General features: G+C 38.8%; 1 protein-coding gene across 5 annotated transcripts in view; it reads right to left on the bottom strand.

The window, feature by feature from the left end:
* The window catches only part of NPAS3 (neuronal PAS domain protein 3), a 959,897-nt gene that overhangs the window by 722,410 nt on the left and 215,465 nt on the right, over positions 1-22,022 (bottom strand). The gene's annotated exons all lie outside the window — the stretch shown is intronic.

Raw genomic sequence — 22,022 nt, 5'->3', positions numbered from 1 at the left:
AAGGGTTAGCAACTATTGATCCCTCTCCAGCATCTCCCACGTACACTGTGGAGTCCAACATAAGCTTCTATTCCCAAGAACATATACTCCTGTAAGACCACAGAACCAGCATGTGAAACAGAATCAGTGTGCCAAGTACAGTGACACACCAATATGTTAGTAACACTTTCCTCAATCTCAACTCTAATTTTCTTAAGTATACAGCATTTACTGACTAGGAGACAGTGAACTGGAGCTTTTGGATCAGACACACTTGGGTTTTAAAGTCTATGAGCTGTAAATTTGGGGAAGTTATTCAGTATCTCTGATCCTTGCTACCTTCATCTATAAAATGGAGAGGGTAGTACATAACTCATAGGGTTTCGAGAAGTCAAAAATCACATATGCATCAGAGTAACATATAATCGTACATGTTACACTTAGGATAGTGCTTGGTACATAATAGGCATTCAATTAATGTGCCTTGTGTGTGTGTCCTAAGATGGTTTAATCGTGTCCAACTCTTTGTGACCCTATGTACCATAGCCTGCCTCTGCCCATGAGATTCTCCAGGCAAGAATACTGGAATGAGTTGCCATGCCCTTGTCCAGGGGATAATCTGACTCAGGGACTGAACCCACTTCTTTTAAGTCTCCTGCACAGGCAGGTGGGTCCTTCACCACAAGTGCCACCTGGGAAGCCCCAGTATGTGTCTTGTCACTCAGTTGGGCCCAACTCTTTGCAACCCTATGGACTATAGCCTGTCAGGCTCCTCCGTACATGTAATTCTCCAGGCAAGAATACTGGAGTGGGTTGCCATTCCCTTCTCCAGAGGATCTTCCCAACCCAGGGATCGAACCCACGTCTCCTGCATTGCAGGCAGATTCTTTACTGTCTGAGCCACCAGGGAAGCCAAATATGTGACTTGCTGCTGCTGCTCCTGCTGCTAAGTCGCTTCAGTCGTATCCGACTCTGTGCAACCCCATAGACGACATCCCACCAGGCTCCCCCAACCCTGGGATTCTCCAGGCAAGAACACTGGAGTGGGTTGCCATTTCCTTCTCCAATGCATGAAAGTGAAAAGTGAAAGTGAAGTCGCTCAGTCGTGTCCAACTCCTAGCGACTCCATTGGCTGCAGCCTACCAGGCTCCTCCGTCCACGGGATTTTCCAGGCAAGAGTACTGGAGCAGGTTGCCATTGCCTTCTCCGACATGTGCCTTACACACCTAATATTCTCCCCTTCTAATACTTTCAGGAAAACTGATATAAGAAATACTAAAAGTTTAAACTGAGGAGATAACTTTGGTCTTATATCTGTTAAGTACATTTAAATTATCTTAACATTCCCTAACTTGCTAAGCTGTCACTCAAGTTGTATAAATATGTGCTGAAATGTTGGTCGTCTTCCAGTGTTCACTGTTTTTGAATTATGTGTATTTAACTCAAATTCTCCAAAATATGTTCAAGGACATATTCCTTCAATATGCACATTATAGTTAATAAAGACTAGTCAGGAGCATGCATGAACTAAACATGTCAGTTAGAGAAGCGAGAGAAGAAATGTCTCAAGGGCACATACAGGCTGCCAAGGGCACATGGCAGGACTTCCAAGAAGAAGTCAAAACTGTGGGAGGAAATTACTGTAGGAAGCAGACTTTAAGAGCAGTTCCTAAGGTTCCGTGACTTTTTAAAAAAAAATGTTTTAAGTATTCAAAAAGTCATGACCTTTTAAAATAGTAACAGTCTATATTTATAAGATGGATGGAACCACAGATTTTCTTTGGCTCACAGACTATTAATTCAGACTTTTAAAAAACTAAATATGAAATAATAAAAATTACTACTTTTTGGTCACCTGTTCACTTGTTTAAATGGTTTTACTATCTCAAAACTGGCTTACTAAACCTAGAAAGATAGATTTTATATTACCATTTTATAGACACTAAAATTAAGGCCCAGAAAATGTGACTGCCTCAATTCTGGTAACACTAATAAGCGGAGAAGCTGAGATTTGAGCACAAGTTCTTCCAAAAATATGCTTTTCCTTACCTATTATATAGTCACCTTAAACATGCTTTTCCTTACCTTTTATTTATCCACTTTATTATGTAAGGAGAAAGATTTAAAAAGGAAAGCTTTTACATATTATTATCAGTCTTTCCACAATGTAAGTTAAATTTAATTATTTTACAATTATTTTATAACATACACAATATTGAAATAATGTAGTTTCACTTTTTGAAATCTAAAATGATTAACTTGTTTTAAACTTAGGAAAACTTGTCCTTTGCATGTAAAATTGTAAGTCAGTATTGTAATTACAGTTCTGTAATTGTAGAATAGAATAGAATAGAAGGCTAGGAATAGAGCCTTATTTAAGGCCTCTCCATCATACGTCCTTTGCACTAGGTGTTTCATCTTCTAGGACTGCCTGTTCATCTCGTTATTATTTATGGTTCTCAAAGTAAAGTTTAACCTCTGGTGTCATATCCACAGATCTTCTAAGAACACCCTCTCCAAGGGGTTCCCTTGTGCCCCCAATCATTCACCAGCATCACTTACTTGTTTTGGTTTTCTCACACTTTTATCACCTGAAATTCTTGTTTTTAGTGCTTCTTCATATATTTCTTATGTGCCTGTCCTCATAAGGGATGTCCTCTAGAGCATCTAGTCTGTTGTGTTCAGGTTCTCTCCCTATTACCCAGAGTAAGTATAGTGGGCCCTTAACAAACACAAGCTTAAGCTAGGGGCCCTTGAACTTCATCGTGCATCATATCATCATCTAGAGGGATGCTGAAGATTTCTCAGTCCCACCCAAAGTTTCTGATCGAGTAGTTCTGAGGTTGGGCCTGAGAATTCAATTTTGTAACATATTCTTAAATAATGTTTGTGTAAGTAATTCATCAACCACAGCTCATAGCATAATCCACTGATGCTCCAACTGCTTGACGATTTTGAACACTAAGCTTCAGCCAAGTAACAGATTCTCTCCCAAAGAGATAAATGTGACTATGAAATTTTAAAAATTTAATTTCCAAGTATAAGCTTTAAGTCTTTCTTTCACATTTCACATGTGATTAGTACCATTTTTTAATACTTAACATTTACTGAATACTGATTCCTGGTGTCAAACACTATCCAAAGCACTTTTTTTGTATTGTCCTGCAGTCACCTTCTCAAAACAACAACAACTCTACAAAGACCTATACATCCCCATCTTACAGAGGAGATGACAGAAGCACAGAGACACCAGGTAACTTGCCTTGGTTATTTGCAAGTGGACAGGAAGAAACTTAAAACCAAGCAAACCAGCTCCAGATCTCAATCCTTAAATATGATGGTGCAGTCTTACATAAGCTACACATTCTACCAATAGTAGATATGGGAAAGTTAATATAAAATATTGTCTACTTTTCTGATTCATGGTTCATCTGAACAAAAGATTTTTTTTTACAAGCTATTATATTTTTCTCTTACCCACCAACAGAATAGGAGATAAATAATGAATTCTATATTTATACTACCAAAGGGAAAAATGCGATTATGATACCTTCACACTAGACAAATACAGTATACGTGTGTGATGTATTGGCTAGCTCTGCTTGTGAATGTTTCTGCAATGTAAGAATTTCTTTATCCAAGGACAAGTTCTTTCACCTTCCCATCTGTCCTGTGAATTTTTAAATGTCTGAGACAGGTGGCCTGTTGGAAACCTAAAATCCTGTGGGTCTAAGATATGATTAAAATCTGATGTTAGTCTCTCTGATAAAGAAGATACCTATGTTTAGGCAAGAATTTGTAAGTAACCTGCAAAATGTGTCAAAGATAACTTGAACCCTTACATAACCAACATCTCTTTAATTCTAGAATAGCATATGTCAGGACAAACTTTAGCTTGCTCAATTTCCCCACAGAAAACTACAGCGATGCCTCCATGCCACTGACATGAAGGAATAGAATGTAATCAAATAACTAATTTTTTATGGTTTGGGGGTTTTGCCCTTTCCTGAATTACTGGTGGTTTTAGAAATAATGCAGTCTGCTTGCCTCAAAGAGTTCTAGTATAGTAGTAGTTTATCAGTTTTCTTCTTAAGTCTATCTTTAGTCAATGTAACTACAGTTCTTCCAGTAATATTTATAAATACTGCATTAATGATAGTTAATAAAATCAGTTAATAATGCAGGCTGAGTTCCATAATTGCATATTACAGAGCTCACTGCAAAATATATTACTCAAAAAATCATAACCATGATTATACTTCACATAAATGCCTAGTGCATTGTGACTTCTCTGAAAACTAAAATGCACATGAATTAAAAGGCTATTTGCCATGAACCACTCCCCAGTTTATATTTGTCAATGAAAAGTATAATACAATTTATTAAACACAATCCATTTCTTTCCTAGTAAAGCTGGGAGGAATTTAATTGAAATCTATTTAGTGAGAACTTAAATCTATGTTGAGTTTAAAGTTTGGCACAGAATACTAAGCAATGATCAGGCAGATAATTAAAATTTAAAATGTTAAATGATTTATCATCTAGTAAATAATTAAGGGAATTTAAAAATCCAAGTAAGGAAATGTTAGAGAGAATATATATTACCAATCTCTTTTTTTCTAGAACAATAATATATGAGTGTATGTTGCCTACATTTTGTTCTTGGTAATGTCAGAAGTGACTTTAATTTAAAAAGCTTTAGCAAACTTAATGAAATTAACCTAAATTGATTGGCATTCTGATCCAGCAGGTATTAAACACATCAAGGTAAAAACAAGGCCACTGTGACAAATTCAATAGATCAATCTGCAGTGATGCAAAAATCCAATAAATTGAAATTTAACTAAAGAATATTGCACAAATGCCAATCTCCTCTATGAAATAAAGGAGTATTCATTTGAGACTGTATTACTTACTGTAACTACCATGAAATCTGTAATTGTGTTGTTCTTTGATTCTACAGCCTTTGACTGGTTTCCTTCATTTTTAATGTTCCTGTTTTATTATTTTCAGTGCACAGAGTGCATCACTAGGCCTCCTCCTTGTACTCTGTTCATTCAATCATAAATCTTTACTAAGTAGAGATCTTTGCCAAAGAAGAAGTTTTTTAAAGAAGTTTAAGTTAATGAATAAATTATCAGAAGAGATCTAAAGAGACAGAAGTCTCTTTACAGTAGTGAAAATATGGTAATATTAAATATTTAAAACCAAGCACTAGTACTCACTATTTTGATGTTGCTGGCATCCCCCAAATGGAAATAAATGCAAGCAAAAGAGAGTGCATGTATTTGTCATCTACAATATCAGGTCGGGGGAAATACCTACCCAATTTCTGCTGACACAACTGTAGATCACTTTCCTTAACCCTATACCTAGGACTATCTTGTTGACTTTCGGCAGAAAGAAAAAAATCTCTTCCATGACTGTGTTTCATCTATAAAGGAGCTATGTCTCTGGTTTATATTCCTATCTCTTAAGCAACTAGCACAGTGTGTAATATATAGTCTTTACTCAAAAAAAAAAAAACCTTGAAATTATTTGAAAATACAAAGGAGAAAAGTAAAATAATACAAGAAAAATGGTTGGGAAGGAGAGAAAAAGGTTGTCAAAAGAGGTACAAAGAAGTGGCTTGAACTGGCTTTGAAAAATTCTTCCATCACAGCAGAAACCTGAGCATGACTACCCCGATTCCAAACAGTGTTTCTACACCAAGAGACATTCAGTTTATCATCACAGGGATGAAATCTGGCAACAGGGGAAGAGCACTCTAAACTTTTAAACTGGGGTCAGCAAACAACTGTCAGTGGGGCAAACCTAGCTCACCACCAGCTTTTATAGATGCATGAGCTAAAAACAGCTTTTACATTTTTAAAATAGTTTTTAAAAGTCAGAAGTATATTTTATGGCATGTGAAAACTGCATGAAATTCAAACTGCAGTGTCCAGAAATAAAGTTTTATTGGAATACAGAAATCTTGATCAGAAACACAAATCAAATGCCCATATCCAATCTGACTGTACTAACCTACAAGGCAAAATCCCGGACAGAAAATCCTGGGTAGAGGCTTTAAAAGGTCCGTTTCCAGGCAGATCGTAGAGTTCTCCTTAGAACAACAGTATCAAAATCAATTTGAAAACAGTACAAAATAATTTGGTCAACATCTTGCATGTTACTAGTTGTCCTCTTGGTTAGTTGGGAAGCAGAGTAAGAATCAAGAGTCCTAGAATGTTTTTCTGCAATTAACTGAAATAACTTATGTCACTGTATTTTAGGTACCTCTTCTAGCATGTATTATATTTTTATGGGACCAACCCCATATAGCATCTTGAAAAGATGAATGGTTTGAGATTTGTAAAAGCCTTCAGAATCAGTAAATGAAAGTAGCTTCACAAGTACAGTGTCCCCTCCGTGGTAAAGAGAAGTCAATGAGCAGGTGTCCCTGTGTAAAGGTGGGTCTATAAACCACCAAGAGGAGACATCTGGTCTATGGGCTTCAACGCACAGCCTCTGACCACCAAATGCTCACAGACATTAACCTAGGTTACTGGCATAGCAAACATTTTCAAAAAGATTATGCACATGTCCTTTAGGATCAAAGGTGAGTTAATGAAAAGTGGAGTCAGGAGCATAAAGTAAGGGCAAACTCATGCAAGGCCAATGAATTTCATATGGCTGGTGTCACAGCCATCAACAGAGTTGTCAGTGCAGTGAACTAGAGACCTGGCTTTGCTTTAGAAACAGCTCTAGTGGCTTACAACCACGGCTCTGGGAGCCAGAGTAGAAATCCAAACTAGGAAGTAGCAGCAGAAACCATGAAGAGGAAAGGCCAACTCTACAGTATCCTACCATAATGGAATCTCTAAGATTCACACAGCGAAGACGGCAGCCTGGACCAACACTGAATGCTCTCTTGACACCACACTAAAACTACAAGGAAGGTTAGTTTTCAGAAGCCATAAACCCATGAGAAGGAGGAAAAGAGAAGAAGAGCTATCAGCCATAAAATTTTTCTAGGTAGTTATAAAATGGATTAGCAGCAACTGGTTGAGTACTACCGAGACAAAGGAACTGAAGCCAATAGGAGAGAAAGCTGACCTAAGCCAGTCTATCACAGAAGTCACAAAGGTTTTAGGACTTGGAGTACCAGTGACCTAATGAACAAGGAGAGAGTGTGCTGTTGCAGGGAAGTATGTAGTTAAAATAAGCCGGACTGTATGAAAGCTGCTTGAGAAGGAATTAGATGCCAGTCCAGTTGCCAGGACTACTTCTGGGGAATTAGGAGTGGGAGGTCTTGGAGGTTTATTTTCTGGAGATGGATAAACTAGGGGATAACCAGAAGCAGTTGAGGACCCCAAACAGGGAGGTTAAGTAATCATACACACTCTGGAAACCCTAGACCTTTCCCCAGGGGGATTCCAGAACACCTGCAGCCCTCCAAGACAAGAGGTACAAAGTTCTATCTTTGAGGAAGTTGACCAGTCCAAGAGGAGAAATTTAAAGATAACAGATGTTGAAGTTCCCTATAGTGTTCACCTCGACTACTCAATGATGAATTTCAAAGTCAACAAGCCCAATTAATTCATTCAGAATGTCCAATCCACTTACCCAGAAACTAACAAGCAAAGGTTACAAGACAGCTGACAAAGTCTCTAACATGGAAGACTAGATGAAACACACAGAAAATGGTAACTTGGAAGAAGCAGGATAATCAAAGAGAAGAAAAGTGAAAAACAAATGCTTTCTCATTATTAGTTATAAAAAACAGACTGCATCTAGAAATTGGAACAGAATAAAAAGAACACTTAAGGGAACAAAAAGTTCTTAAAAATTAAAACTATAATATATATGAGAAAAAAATCAATAAAATTAATGGTAAAATTTTGAAGCAATCTCCTAGACAACAAAAAGATAAAGTAAAAATATAAGAAAACAAATATTTCACAAATTCCAAAATTCAAATAGGTATCCCCAAATGGAACAACAGGAAAGAATTCAATGAAGTTATTTAAGAAGATTTTCCAGAGTTGTAGGATAAGTTTTCTGATTAAGAGTCCACTAAGAGTCCAACATACTGAAAAAAAGTAGATACAACCATAACACACAGATCAGTGGGAAATTTCAGAACATCCAGGGAAAAGTCTATGTACAAACAATCATCAAAATGTCTCAGTATCTCTGAAAATTGAAACAGAAGCTGTATGATGATGGAGAAATAACGTCAAATTCTCAAGTAAAATTATTTCCTCCCTCGAATTCCACACAAAATATCAACCAGATGGGAAAGTGAAATAAAAAAGAAAACATGTTTAGAAAGTCAAGTTTGCCCCAAGTTTACTTTTCATACCCTCTTTCTCAGCAGATTACCAGAGGATGTGCTACATCAAAATGAGAAAAGAAATCAAAAAATTTAGAACACATACGGGAATATTGACAAACTACAAGTACCATCTTGTCATCTCCTGTTTAACCACTTTCAATTTGCCTTGATTCATGGATCTACCATCCCAGGTTCCTATGCAATATTGCTCTTTACAGCATCGAACCTTGCTTCTATCACCAGTCCCATCCACAACTGGGTGCTGTTTTTGCTTTGGCTCCATCCCTACAGTATTTCTCCATTGATCTCCAGTAGCACACTGGGCACCTACCAACCTGGGGAGTTCCTCTTTCAGTGTCCTGTCTTTTTGCCTTTTCATACTGTTCATGGGGTTCTCAAGGCAAGAATACTGAAGTGGTTTGCCATTCCCTTCTCCAGTGGACCACATTCTGTCAGACCTCTCCACCATGACCCATCTGTCTTGGGTGGCCCCACACGGCATGGCTTAGTTTCATTGAGTAAGACAAGCTGAGGTCTGTGTGAGCAGATTGGCTAGTTGTCTGTGATTGTGGTTTCAGTGTGTCTGCCCTCTGATGCCCTCTCGCAACACCTACTGTCTTACTTGGGTTTCTCTTACCTTGGACATGGGGTATCTCTTCACGGCTGCTCTAGCAAAGCGCAGCCGCTGCTCCTTGCCTTACATATGCCAGCAAATTTGGAAAACTCAGCAGTGGCCACAGGACTGGAAAAGGTCAGTTTTCATTTCAATCCCAAAGAAAGGCAATGCCAAAGAATGCTCAAACTACCACACAAGTGCACTCATCTCACATGCTAGTAAAGTCATGCTCAAAATTCTCCAAGTCAGGCTTCAGCAATATGTGAACCATGAACTTCCAGATGTTCAAGCTGGTTTTAGAAAAGGCAGAGGAACCAGAGATCAAATTGCCAACATCACTGGATCATGGGAAAAACAAGAGAGTTCCAAAAAAACATCTATTTCTGCTTTATTGACTACGCCAAAGCCTTTGACTGTGTGGATCACAATAAACTGTGGAAAATTCTGAAAGAGATGGGAATACCAGACCACCTGACCTGCCTCTTGAGAAATCTGTATGCAGGCCAGGAAGCAACAGTTAGAACTGGACATGGAACAACAGACTGGTTCCAAATAGGAAAAGGAGTACGTCAAGGCTGTATATTGTCACCCTGCTTATTTAACTTAGATGCAGAGTACATCCAGAGAAGGCGATGGCAACACACTCCAGTGTTCTTGTCTGGAAAATCCCAGGGATGGGGGAGCCTGGTGGGCTGCCATCTATGGGGTCGCACAGAGTTGGACACGACTAAAGTGACTTAGCAGCACCAGCAGCAGAGCACATCATGAGAAACACTGGGCTGAAGGAAGCACAAGCTAGAATCAAGACTGCTGGGAGAAATATCAATAACCTCAGATATGCAGATGACACCACCCTTATGGCAGAACGTGAAGAAGAACTAAAGAGCCTCTTGATGAAAGTGAAAGAAGAGAGTGAAAATTTTGGCTTAAAGCTCAACATTCAGAAGACTAAGGTCACAGCATCTAGTCCCATCACTTCATGGCAAATAGATGGGGAAACAGTGGAAAACAGTGAGAGATTTTATTTTTCTGGGCTCCAAAATCACTGCAGATGGTGATTTCAGCCATGAAATTAAAAGACGCTTATCTTTGGAAGGAAAGTTATGACCAACCTGGACAGCATATTGAAAAGCAGAGACGTTACTTTGTCAACAAAGGTCCGTCTAGTCAAGGCTATGGTTTTTCCAATGGTCATATATGGATATGGACCATATATGGAATTGGACTATAAAGAAAGCTGAGTGCTGAAGGATTGATGCTTTTGAACTGTGGTGTTGAAGAAGACTCTTGAGAGTCCCTTGGACTGCAAGGAGATCTAACCAGTCCATGCTAAAGGAGACCAGTCCTGAATGTTCACTGGAAGGACTGATGTTGCTGAAACTCCAATACTTTGACTACTGATGCAAAGAGCTGACTCATTTGAAAAGACCCTGATGCTGGGAAAGATTGAGTGCAGGAGGAGAAGGGGACGACAGAGGATGAGATGGTTGGATGGCATCACCGACTCACTGAATATGTGTTTGAGTGGACTCCGGGAGTTGGTGATGGACAGGGAGCCCTGGCATGCTGTGGTTCATAGGGTCGCAAAGAGTCGGACACGACTGAGCGAATGAACTGAACTGATGAGCACCATATTTATAGTCATGCTAAAGAGGCCAGCTAAGTACAATGAATGTCAGTGGAACTTTTGCTGTGAGATACATAATAACTACAGTTCCGCATGGAGATTGAGGATTAAAAATTGTGATGCTTCTCATACGAATGGCAGCATGGAAGCCTGGCATCTCTATTGATTCAGTAACTTGGAAAAGCCTTCTGATCCTTATGGACCAGTTTTCCAATCTTGGTGTCTCTGACTTGGGACCAATGAAGCCATTTTTTCCTGGGCAGGACAGAGGTGTTCCTGAGTATTGCAGGATACTTGGCAAAACCTCTAGCCTCTACCTGCTAAATGTAACAAAGCTACACACACGCTTGTGACAACCACAAATACCTACAGACAGTGTCAGATGTCTTTTGGAGGCAGCTAAATTGCTCCTGAGTAGGAACTAGTGCTAAAGAGTAAATGAAGAATAAGATAAAAATATTCCTGATAAAAGGCATCTATGTAACATATCTATCCAACACTCATATCACACATGCCTATACTTGCAAAAGATTACAATCAGCTCTATTTCTTTTTTTTAATTTATTTATTTTAATTGAAGGTTAATTACCTTACAATATTGTAATGGTTTTGCCATACATCAGCATGAATCCATCACAGGTATACACGTGTTCCCCATCCTGAACCCCTCTCCCTCCTCCCTCCCCATACCATCCTTCTGGGTCATTTCAGTGCACCAGCCCCAAGCATCCAGTATCATGCATCGAACCTGGACTGGCGATTCGTTTCATATATGATCTTATACATGTTTCAATGCCATTCTCCCAAATCATCCCACCCTCTCCCTCTCCCACAGAGTCCAAAAGACTGTTCTATACACGTGTGTCTCTTTTGCTGTCTCGCATACAGGGTTATCGTTACCATCTTTCTAAATTTCATATATACGCTCTATTTCTATTGATCATTGAGATACTTCATTCTTTCCTCATTTTAAAGGAATTTTGTATCATGAACATGGATTCTTTCTCCAAAAAAACTAATGAAAGTACACACTCAAAACTATAAGTGAGCACATCCTCACATACAATTATACTTTTAGGAATCTGACCTCCTAAAGTATGCTCACACATACATATAAAAAAAATTTTTGAAGCTTTTTTTAAAATAATTTTAAAATCTTTAATTCTTACATGCGTTCCCAAACATGAACCCCCCTCCCACCTCCCTCCCCATAACATCTCTCTGGGTCATCCCCATGCACCAGCCCCAAGCATGCTGTATCTTGCGTCAGACATAGACTGGCGATTCAATTCTTACCTGATAGTATACATGTTAGAATGCCATTCTCCCAAATCATCCCACCCTCTCCCTCTCCCTCTGAGTCCAAAAGTCTGTTATACACATCTGTGTCTCCTTTGCTGTCCTGCATACAGGGTCGTCATTGCCATCTTTCTAAATTCCATATATATGTGTTAGTATACTGTATTGGTGTTTTTCTTTCTGGCTTACTTCACTCTGTATAATCGGCTCCAGTTTCATCCATCTCATCAGAACTGATTCAAATGAATTCTTTTTAATGGCTGAGTAATACTCCATTGTGTATATGTACCACAGCTTTCTTATCCATTCATCTGCTGATGGACATCTAGGTGGTTCCATGCTCACACACACATATAAAATTATGTATTCAAAATTATCATTTGTGACATTGATTTTAACAGCAAGAAATAATCTAAGTGTTCAATAATGGAATATTGTGAAATCAACTGGACTTCCCAGATAGCTTGGTGGTAAAGGATCTGCCTGCCAATGCAGGAGACACAGGTTCAACCCCTGGGTCAGAAAGATCCCCTGGAGAACGCCACTCCAGTGTTCTTGCCTGGAGAATCCCGTGGACAGAGTAACCTGGCAGGTCCACAAGGTTGCAGAGAGTTGGACACAACTGAGCAACTGAACACTCATGTGAAAGCAGCTATGTCATTTCATAATTTAATAGCAAGCAGCCATTTAAAAAAAGAGTAAATTCATTATATACTAATACGGAATGATTTCCAAAATAAGCCATGATGTTAAAAAGGTAAAGAGTAAAGCAGTATACATATTTCATGCATACACAAACAAATTCACATTCTTCCCACCCCCTTTTCTTTTATACAAATTGATGTAAGTGGTTGACTCACAAATGGGGAACCTAGTTGCAGAAGGCCAGCATTGGGGGTAATTGATATGTTCTTTTGTATCTTTTGGATTTTAATCACATAAATATTCATATTAAAATACAATAAAAATTTGCACCATGTGAATTTTTGTGCTCCAGTAGTACTCTAGGGTTACTGTCTTAAGATGTAACTAGCAACCAGTGTCTCAGAAGGCATCCTCGGGAAAGCAGTTGAAGCCCCACTGCCATCATGTAGAAAATGTTGTTCCTACAAGGATATGCTTCAAGGAAACTTGACAAAGAGGACCACTATGCCTCTGAATGGCATTTTAGACTGAATAGAATGAAACAGTTATCATTCTTCCTTTTACCCCCAACAGAGATTCAGATTCCTAATTATTAAATGTCAGGAAAAAAATGAACATAATGCAAAAAAAAAAAACACCAGTCCTATGAATTAATATTATAATAGAACTAGATTTAATAAAAGGAAAAGTTTTGCCCTGATTAGTAGGCTATAGAAGTCATTTTTGTAAGAGTGAATAGTCTCTGCTTTTGAGCAGAAAGCCAGCAATGAAATTGACTCAGAGAAGAAAGGGCCAGCAGGGAGGTGGGAATATGACTTCATAATCCAAAATTTGACTTCTCACTTAGACTGCTCTTAGGTTAAACTGAAGAAAAGAGCATGAGATCAAAGACAGGGGCAGTGAGTTGTGGCTTAGCTGTACTCACAGTGTAATCTTGGGGAAATCATTTAAGCTATTGTCAAAAGGGGACAATCCCTGAATGCAGAAATGTGGGGAGGATTAACAAGCAAGAAACCAACAACAAAGGGTATGTGAGGATTAAAGCTGAGAAAACACAATTTTCTAACTTTAAATATTGAGTTCGTGAATTCAGAGGCAATCTCTAAAGAACTAAACGTATAGGAAACTGTGGAGCATTGTCAAAATACTAACTAAATGGTTAATATTTGATGAGCTTATTTTATAATAAGAATAATGTTTAAATCATAAAACAAAATGATGTAGCCTAATCAATCAACTTATTGCTGATACAAGCATCCCCAATGGTTTGCTCGTGTCTTTAGGTGAATTCTGATGTGTGACACCATAAAGTCAAAATAACTCTGATAAAGGATGAGGATGCAGGAAGTACTGTTAATCTCTTAAACCTCAGCAGGTGTTCTTTTAATTCAATACTTTTTAGAATGCCCTCTATGTTAAGACACAACCAGACCAATGAGATGGAGCCAAGGTAGATAAGCCAGTCACAGGCTAGAGATAGAATTTAAAAGGAAAGGCAGACCAAAGGAAAAGAAATGACACATTAAAGCAAATTATGATAAAACCTACAAGGAGAAGCAAGTCATGTGCATCCAAAGACCTAACGAAGTACACTATTTACATCTGTGGACATTTGAGAAGGTAGCTAAGAGAAGGTATAATTCAGCATGTCTTTGAATGACAACTTTCTAGAAACAAGGTTTTAAAAGTATTTATGAATCTTGGTCCTCCTCATTTACAGGAAGTACAAATACATTCTAATGCTTCAGCATAAGAAGAAAAGTCACAAAGGATATCAAGTTTCCAAAGTCATTTAAAGTATAGACTGTTCTTTTCTTTATATGTCTGCATATATTCTTATGTTGATGGCTAAAGATAAATAAAAGTCTGCTGTTTCATATATGCCACAGATGACTCACAGATAAGAGCTATCAATGAACCATCACCATCAGTGCATTTATGTACAGTGTCAGAACTGGCACATCAGTACTTAACTGACTTGCTTAGGTAATTCTACAGTAGCCCTGTCCCACAGAAATATAATGCAAACCAAATACGTACAATGACCAAGACATGGATACAACCATGTATGTCCATCAACAGATGAATGGACAAAGAAGAGAGGATGTGTGTATATACACAAATATAACTCAGTCATAAAAAATGAAGTAATGCTATTTGCAGCAATATGGGTGAACCTAGAGATTCTCATACTAAGTGAAATAAATCATAAAAAGAAAGACAAATACCATAGGATATTACTTATTTGTGGATTCTAACATATGGCACAAATGAACTTATCTACAAAAGAGAAGCAGTCCAGTTCAGTTCAGTCGCTCAGTCGTGTCCGACTCTTTGCGACTCCATGAATCACAGCACGCCCAGGCCTCCCTGTCCATCACCATCTCCTGGAGTTCACTCAGATTCACATTCATTGAGTCAGTGATGCCACCCAGCCATCTCATCCTCTGTCGGCCCCTTCTCCTCCTGCCCCCAATCCCTCCCAGCATCAGAGTCTTTTCCAATGAGTCAACTCTTCTCATGAGGTGGCCAAGGTACTGGAGCTTCAGCTTTAGCATCATTCCTTCCAAAGAAATCCCAGGGTTGATCTCCTTCAGAATGGACTGGTTGGATCTCCTTGCAGTCCAAGGGACCCTCAAGAGTCTTCTCCAACACCACAGTTCAAAAGCATCAATTCTTCAGCACTCAGCCTTCTTCATAGTCCAACTCTCACATCCATACATGACCACAGGAAAAACCATAGCCTTGACTAGATGGACCTTAGTCGGCAAAGTAATGTCTCTGCTTTTGAATATGCTATCTAGGTTGGTCATAACTTTTCTTCCAAGGAGTAAGCGTCTTTTAATTTCATGGCTGCAGTCACCATCTGCAGTGATTTTGGAGCCCCAAAAAATAGTCTGACACTGTTCCACTGTTTCCCTTCTATTTCCCATGAAGTGATGGGACCGGATGCCATGATCTTCGTTTTCTGAATGTTGAGCTTTAAGCCAACTTTTTCACTCTCCACTTTCAGTTTCATCAAGAGGCTTTTTAGTTCCTCTTCACTTTCTGCCATAAGGGTGGTGTCATCTGCATATCTGAGGTTATTGATATTTCTCCGAGCAATCTCGATTCCAGCTTGTGTTTCTTCCAGTCCAGCATTTCTCATGAGGTACTCTGCTGAGTTTACTCTGCTGAGTTTAAAGGACTAGCTGCATTTAAATTTTTAAATATATTTATTTGAATCTATTCAAAACATTATTTCAATATGGAATCAACAGGAAAATACTGGAGATAGTTTATATTCTTTCTTTTTATTTTTGAAATCTAGCATATATTTTTGTCTTTGCAGCATACCTCACTTCTGACTAGGAGCATACAGAGTGGGCAATAGGCACATGTGTCTAGTGGCACGTGATTCTAAGCTGTTATTGATACATCAAAATAGTGTCCATAAGGCTAGCTCATAATAAATATGTGAATGAAGAACAGATGAATGGCAAAGTGACATAATACTCTTACAAACTCTTTTGTCCATTTTAATATATTTCTAAACAAAGATGAGACAATACAAAAAATCTCCCCAAATTGATAAATAAAAAAATATAAATTTTGATCAAAGTATATTCTATTTAATGCTGAAACAAAACTTAAATATTCAGGATATAGTACACCCTGGGCTACTCATATTATTGTAAATACCCTTCAGAGAAGAAAAGTGGCAAGGACAGATTAATAAAAAGTAGACTTTCTACTGTTCATTCATATTTCAATTTTTTTCTTAAGAACTTTGCCTCTTGCTATTTATTGTAATTAAATATATTCTTATATTATGACCCAATTTTGAATTAGAATTTATTTAGGGTGTACCAATATACACAGTGCCCAAGGAGCAGTGGCTGCGTGGGTGCAGGAGGGCCAAGAGGAGCTACTCCACGTTCAAGGTCAGGAGGGGCGGCCGTGAGGAGATACCCCTCCTCCAAGGTAAGGAGCAGAGGCTGCACTTTGCTGGAGCAGCTGTGAAGAGATACCCCACGTCCAAGGTAAGAGAAACCCAAGTAAGACGGTAGGTGTTGCGAGAGGGCATCAGAGGGCAGACACACTGAAACCATAATCACAGAAAACTAGCCAATCTGATCACATGGACCACAGCCTTGTCTAACTCAATGAAACCAAGCCATGCCATGTGAAGCCACCCAAGACAGACGGGTCATGGTGGAGAGGTCTGACAGAATGTGGTCCATTGGAGAAGGGAATGGCAAACCACTTCAGTATTCTTGCCTTGAGAATCCCATGAATAGTATGAAAAGGTAAAATGATAGGACACTGAAAGATGAACTCTCCAGGTCGGTAGATGCCCAATATACTACTGGAGATCAGTGGAGAAATAACTCTAGAAAGAATGAAGGGATGGAGCCAAAGCAAAAACAATACCCAGCTGTGGATGTGACTGGTAATAGAAGCAAGGTTCGATGCCGTAAAGAGCAATATTGCATAGGAACCTGGAATGGTAGGTCCATGAACCAAGGCGTTGGAGGTGGTCAAACAGGAGATGGCAAGAATGAACATCGACATTCTAGGAATCAGCGAACTAAGATGGACTGGAATGGGTGAATTTAACTCAGATGACCAGGAAAGTTATGACCAACCTAGATAGCATATTGAAAAGCAGAGACGTTACTTTGCCAACAAAGGTCCATCTAGTCAAGGCTATGGTTTTTCCAGTAGTCATGTATGGATGTGAGAGTTGGACTGTGAAGAAAGCTGAGGGCAGAAGAATTGATGCTTTTGAACTGCGGTGTTGGAGAAGGCTCTTGAGAGTCCCTTGGACTGCAAGGAGATCCAAGTAGTCCATTCTAAAGGAGATCAATCCTGGGTGTTCATTGGAAGGACTGATGTTAAAGCTGAAACTCCAATACTTTGGCCACCTCATGCAATGAGTCATTTAAATGACTCATTGGAAAAGACTGTAATGCTGGGAAGGATTAGGGGCAGGAGGAGAAGGGGGCAACAGAGGATGAGATGGCTGGATGGCATCACCAACTCGATGGACATGGGTTTGGGTAGACTCTGGGAGTTCGTGACGGACAGGGAGGCCTGGCCTACTGTGATTCATGGGGTCACAAAGAGTCGGACATGACTGAGCAACTGAACTGAACTGAATATAAACAAGCTTTATCTGATTCATTAAAGTGATTCAATATTATATTATTGTGAAGTGAAATTTTTCTTAATGTATTTATATGAGAATTATTTATCCACTTGGCTATATAAATCTATCTGCATCGAAATAGGTGTTATTATATGCCCCACTTTGACGAACTATTTTGAGCCTGCTTCTGTAATTATTGGGGGAGTTTACCAGGATCAATTAGTGATGCTTGTCATGGGTACAGGAGGGCATTCTCCCATTTCATGCACTACATTTGTGTCCTGGCTAGCCTGTTAGAAAGGACAAGAATAAACAGAGTATTCACAGAAACTGTTATGGGTTGATTACATCACCTCTCAGCCTTCTAAATTCGTATGTTGTAGTCCTAGCACCCAGGACTTCAGAATGTGGTCTTATTTGGAGATAGAGTCCTATAGATATCATTTGCTAAGTTGAAATAAGGTCATAATGGAGTAGCATAGGCCTTCAATCCAACAGGATGAGTATCCATACAAAAGGGCCAATCCTGAATTTCATGTTTTTAAAAAATGACTGCCTAGCACCTTCAAAAAGCCTAACAGAGTTATAATTATCTACAATTTAAAAATCTTAAGAGTCATTTTCATTTCTATCTCAGCATACTATTTGTAATTTACTACCCTAATTATAAGATAAATTTGTCATATTTCTTTTTCCTTTCCTCCCAGAGAATTTTAAAGCTGTAATAGAACTTAGAAATTCTCTAGTCCAAATGCCATATTTTGCATATGGGGAAACTGAGTACTGGAGAAATGACTTGAAAAGATCAACTGACTTCATAATGACTCAGTCAAGTCTTAATTTCCAATGAAATCTACATGAATATGCCTTCTTTACTCACTTCAGTAAGGGCATTTATACATTTAAAAATGCTTCTTTATTCTCTATAGAATGTGGAAGAATGAAAGATTAAATTCAATCAATTTCTCATTCAATTACTGAAGGATGTTTTTACTTATTGCAAAGATAGACCATTGTGACCATCCTTCGAAAAAAGAAAAAAAAAAAAAAACCTGCGATACAAAAATCTTAACTTGCTCCACATATAAATTAGGAAGTAATTATTTGCATTACAAAAGATTTCATTTTACCAAAAGATATTATAGTAAGGTTCCTTGAAATATCAAGTCTCTTGGTAGAGCACATATTTAATCCAATTTACAGAGGGAAGAGGAAGGCAAAAACTTCAGCTTGAGTATAACTTCTGCTTAAAAACCTTTCCTGACAAAATAATGGTCTTCTGTGCTCCTCCTACCTGTCCTCTGTTTAACCTCTAACCTGGCTGTTTCTCACTTAATGCATCCTGGTATTCATAGAATAGATTGCTGATTCAACCACAGTTAAGGGGCATTCGGAGGTCAGGAACCATGCCAAGTACTGGAGTAAAAAGGTAAATAAGAGGAGAGTCTCTCTCTAGTTCAGTCTTATTATAGGATATTACCGTTATTGCTAGTTTCCTTTTCTGCACACCCTACTAAACTTTGCATTCCTTGGAGGCAAGATATGTCTTATTCACAGCTGAGTCTCCAGGACATAACATGGTACATGATTCACAGCACTCAGTAGATGAATACTGAGTAAGTAAAATGCTGCCATATTCCAAGTACTGTTCTACGTTCATAATGTATCCTCATCTCATTCAACCCTCAAGCTACCTAGAGATGGCACTTGTACAGAGTGTAACACTCGGCTCACTTCAGTCACTCAGTCGTGTCCAACATTTTGCGACCTCATGGACTGCAGCAGGCCAGGCTTCCCTGTCCATCACCAACTAACAGAGCTTGCTGAAACTCATGTCATAACTCGAGTCAGTTATGCCATCCAACTATCTCATCCTCTGTCTTCCCCTTCTCTTCCTGCCTTCAATCTTTCCAGCATCAGGGTCTTTTCCAGTGAGTCAGTTCTTCACATCAGGTAGCCAAAGTATTGAAGCTTCAGCATCAGTTCTTCCAATGAATATTCAGGACTTATTTCCTTTAGGATAGACTGGTTGCATCTCCTTGCAGTCCAAGGGACTCTCAAGAGTAGTCTCCAAAACCACAGTTCAAAAATATCAGTTCTTCAGTGCTCAGCTTTCTTTATAGTCCAACTCTCACATTCATACGTGACTACTGGAAAAACGATATAGTTTTGACTAGATGGACACTTGTAGGCAAAATAATGTCTCTACTTTTCAATATGCTGTCTAGGTTGGTCACAGCTTTACTTCCAAGGAGTAAGTGTCTTTCAATTTCATGGCTGCAGTCACCACCTGCAGTGATTTTGGAGCCAAGAAAATAGAGTCTGTCACTGTTTCCATTGTTTCCCCATCTATTTGCCTTGAAGTGATGGGATCAGATGCCATATTCTTAGTTTTCTGAATGTTGAGCTTTAAGCCAACTTTTTCACTCTCCTCTTTCACGTTCATCAAGAGGCTCTTTAGTTCTTCTTCGCTTTTTGCCTTGAGGGTGGTGTCATCTGCTTATCTGAGGTTACTGATATTTCTTCTGGCAATCTTGATCCAGCTTGTGCTTCATCCAGCCCAGCATTTTGCATGATGTACTCTGCATATAAGTCAAATAAGCAGAGTGACAATATATAGCCTTGAGGTACTCTTTTCCTGATTTGGAACCAGTCTCTTGCTCCATGTCCAGTTCTAGTTGTTACTTCTTGACCAGCATACAGATTTTTCAGGAGGCAGGTCAGGTGGTCTGGTATTCCTATCTCTTTTGGAATTTTCTACAGTTTGTTGTGATCCACACAGTCAAAGGCTTTTTGGCATAGTCAATAAAGCAGAAGTAGATGTTGTCCTGGAACTCTCTTGCTTTTTCAGTGATCCAACAGATGTTGGCAATTTGATCTCTGGTTCCTCTCCCTTTTCTAAATCCAACTTGAATTTATGGAGGTTCACGTTTCATGTACTGTTGCAGCCTGGCTTGGAGAATATTGAGCATTACTATGCTAGCATGGGAGATGACTGCAATTTTTCAGTGGTTTAAACATTCTTTGGCATTGCCTTTGAGATTGGAATGAAAACTGACCTTTTCCAGTCCTGTGGCCACTGCTGAGTTTTCCAAATTTGCTGGCATAGTGAGTGCAGCACTTTCACAGCATCATCTTTTAGGATTTGAAATAGCTCAACTGGAATTCCATCACCTCCACTCACTTTGTTTATAGTAATCCTTCCTAAGGCCCGCTTCACTTCACATTCCAGGATGTCTGGCTCTAGGTGAGTGATCACATCATCATGATTATCTGGGTTATGAAGACCTTTTTCATATAGTTCTTCTGTGTATTCTTGCCACCTCTTCTTAATATCTTCTGCTTCTGTTAGGTCCATACCATTTCTGTCCATTGTCGTGCCCATCTTTACATGAAATATTCCTTTGGTATCTAATTTTCTTGAGGAGATCTCTAGTCTTTCCAGTTCTATTGTTTTCCTCTGTTTCTTTGCATTGATAACTGAGGAAGACTTTCTTATATTTCTTTGCTGTTCTTTGGAACTTTGCATTCAAATGAATATATCTTTCCTTTTGTCCTTTGCCTTTAGTGTCTCTTCTTTTCTCAACTATTTGTAAGGCCTCCTCAGACTACCGTTTTGCCTTTTTGCATTTCTTTATCTTGGGGTTGGTCTTGATCACTGCCTCCTGTACAATGTCACAAACCTCCGTCCGTAGTTCTTCAGTCACTCTATCAGATCTAATCCCTTGAATCTATTTGTCACTTCCACTGTATAATCATAAGGGATTTGACTGAGGGCATACCTGAATGGTCTAGTGGTTTTCCCTACTTTCTTCAATTTAAGTCTGAATTAGGCAATATGGAGTTCATGATCTGAGCCACAGTCTGCTCCCAGTCTTGTTTTTGCTGACTGTATATAGCTTCACCATCTTTGGCTTCAAAGAATATAATCAATCTGATTTTGGTGTTGACCATCTGGGGATGCCTCTGTGTAGAGTTTTCCCTTGTGTTGTTGGAAGAGGATGTTTGCTATGATCAGTGTGTATCCTCCTAAATTCTGCATTCCTTAAAGGCAAGATATGTCTTATTCAAAGCTGAGTCTCCAGGACCTAATGTGATACATGATTTACAGCAATCAGTTGAGGAATACTCAGTAAGAAGTATGATTTCTCAGTGCTACCATATTCCAAGTACTGTTCTATGTTCATAAATGTATCCTCATCTCATTCAACCTTCAAGCTCCCTGGAGATGGCACTGGTACAGAATGTGATACTAAGGCTCAGAAGTTACATAAGTTGGTGAAGCTCACACAATTCAAAAGTGATCAAATAGCTATGCAAACTCACATCTGTAAAACATTCTGAAGCTCATGCTTTCCCCACTTTACAAACTAGCAAAATAAGATGTCTGTGGACCTAAAAAAATATA

Source organism: Capra hircus, chromosome 21 (genome assembly GCF_001704415.2).
Source record: "Capra hircus breed San Clemente chromosome 21, ASM170441v1, whole genome shotgun sequence".
Taxonomy (NCBI): domain Eukaryota; kingdom Metazoa; phylum Chordata; class Mammalia; order Artiodactyla; family Bovidae; genus Capra; species Capra hircus.
Note: the sequence above shows the minus strand (reverse complement) of the source record. Positions and strands in the feature narration are given on the sequence as shown.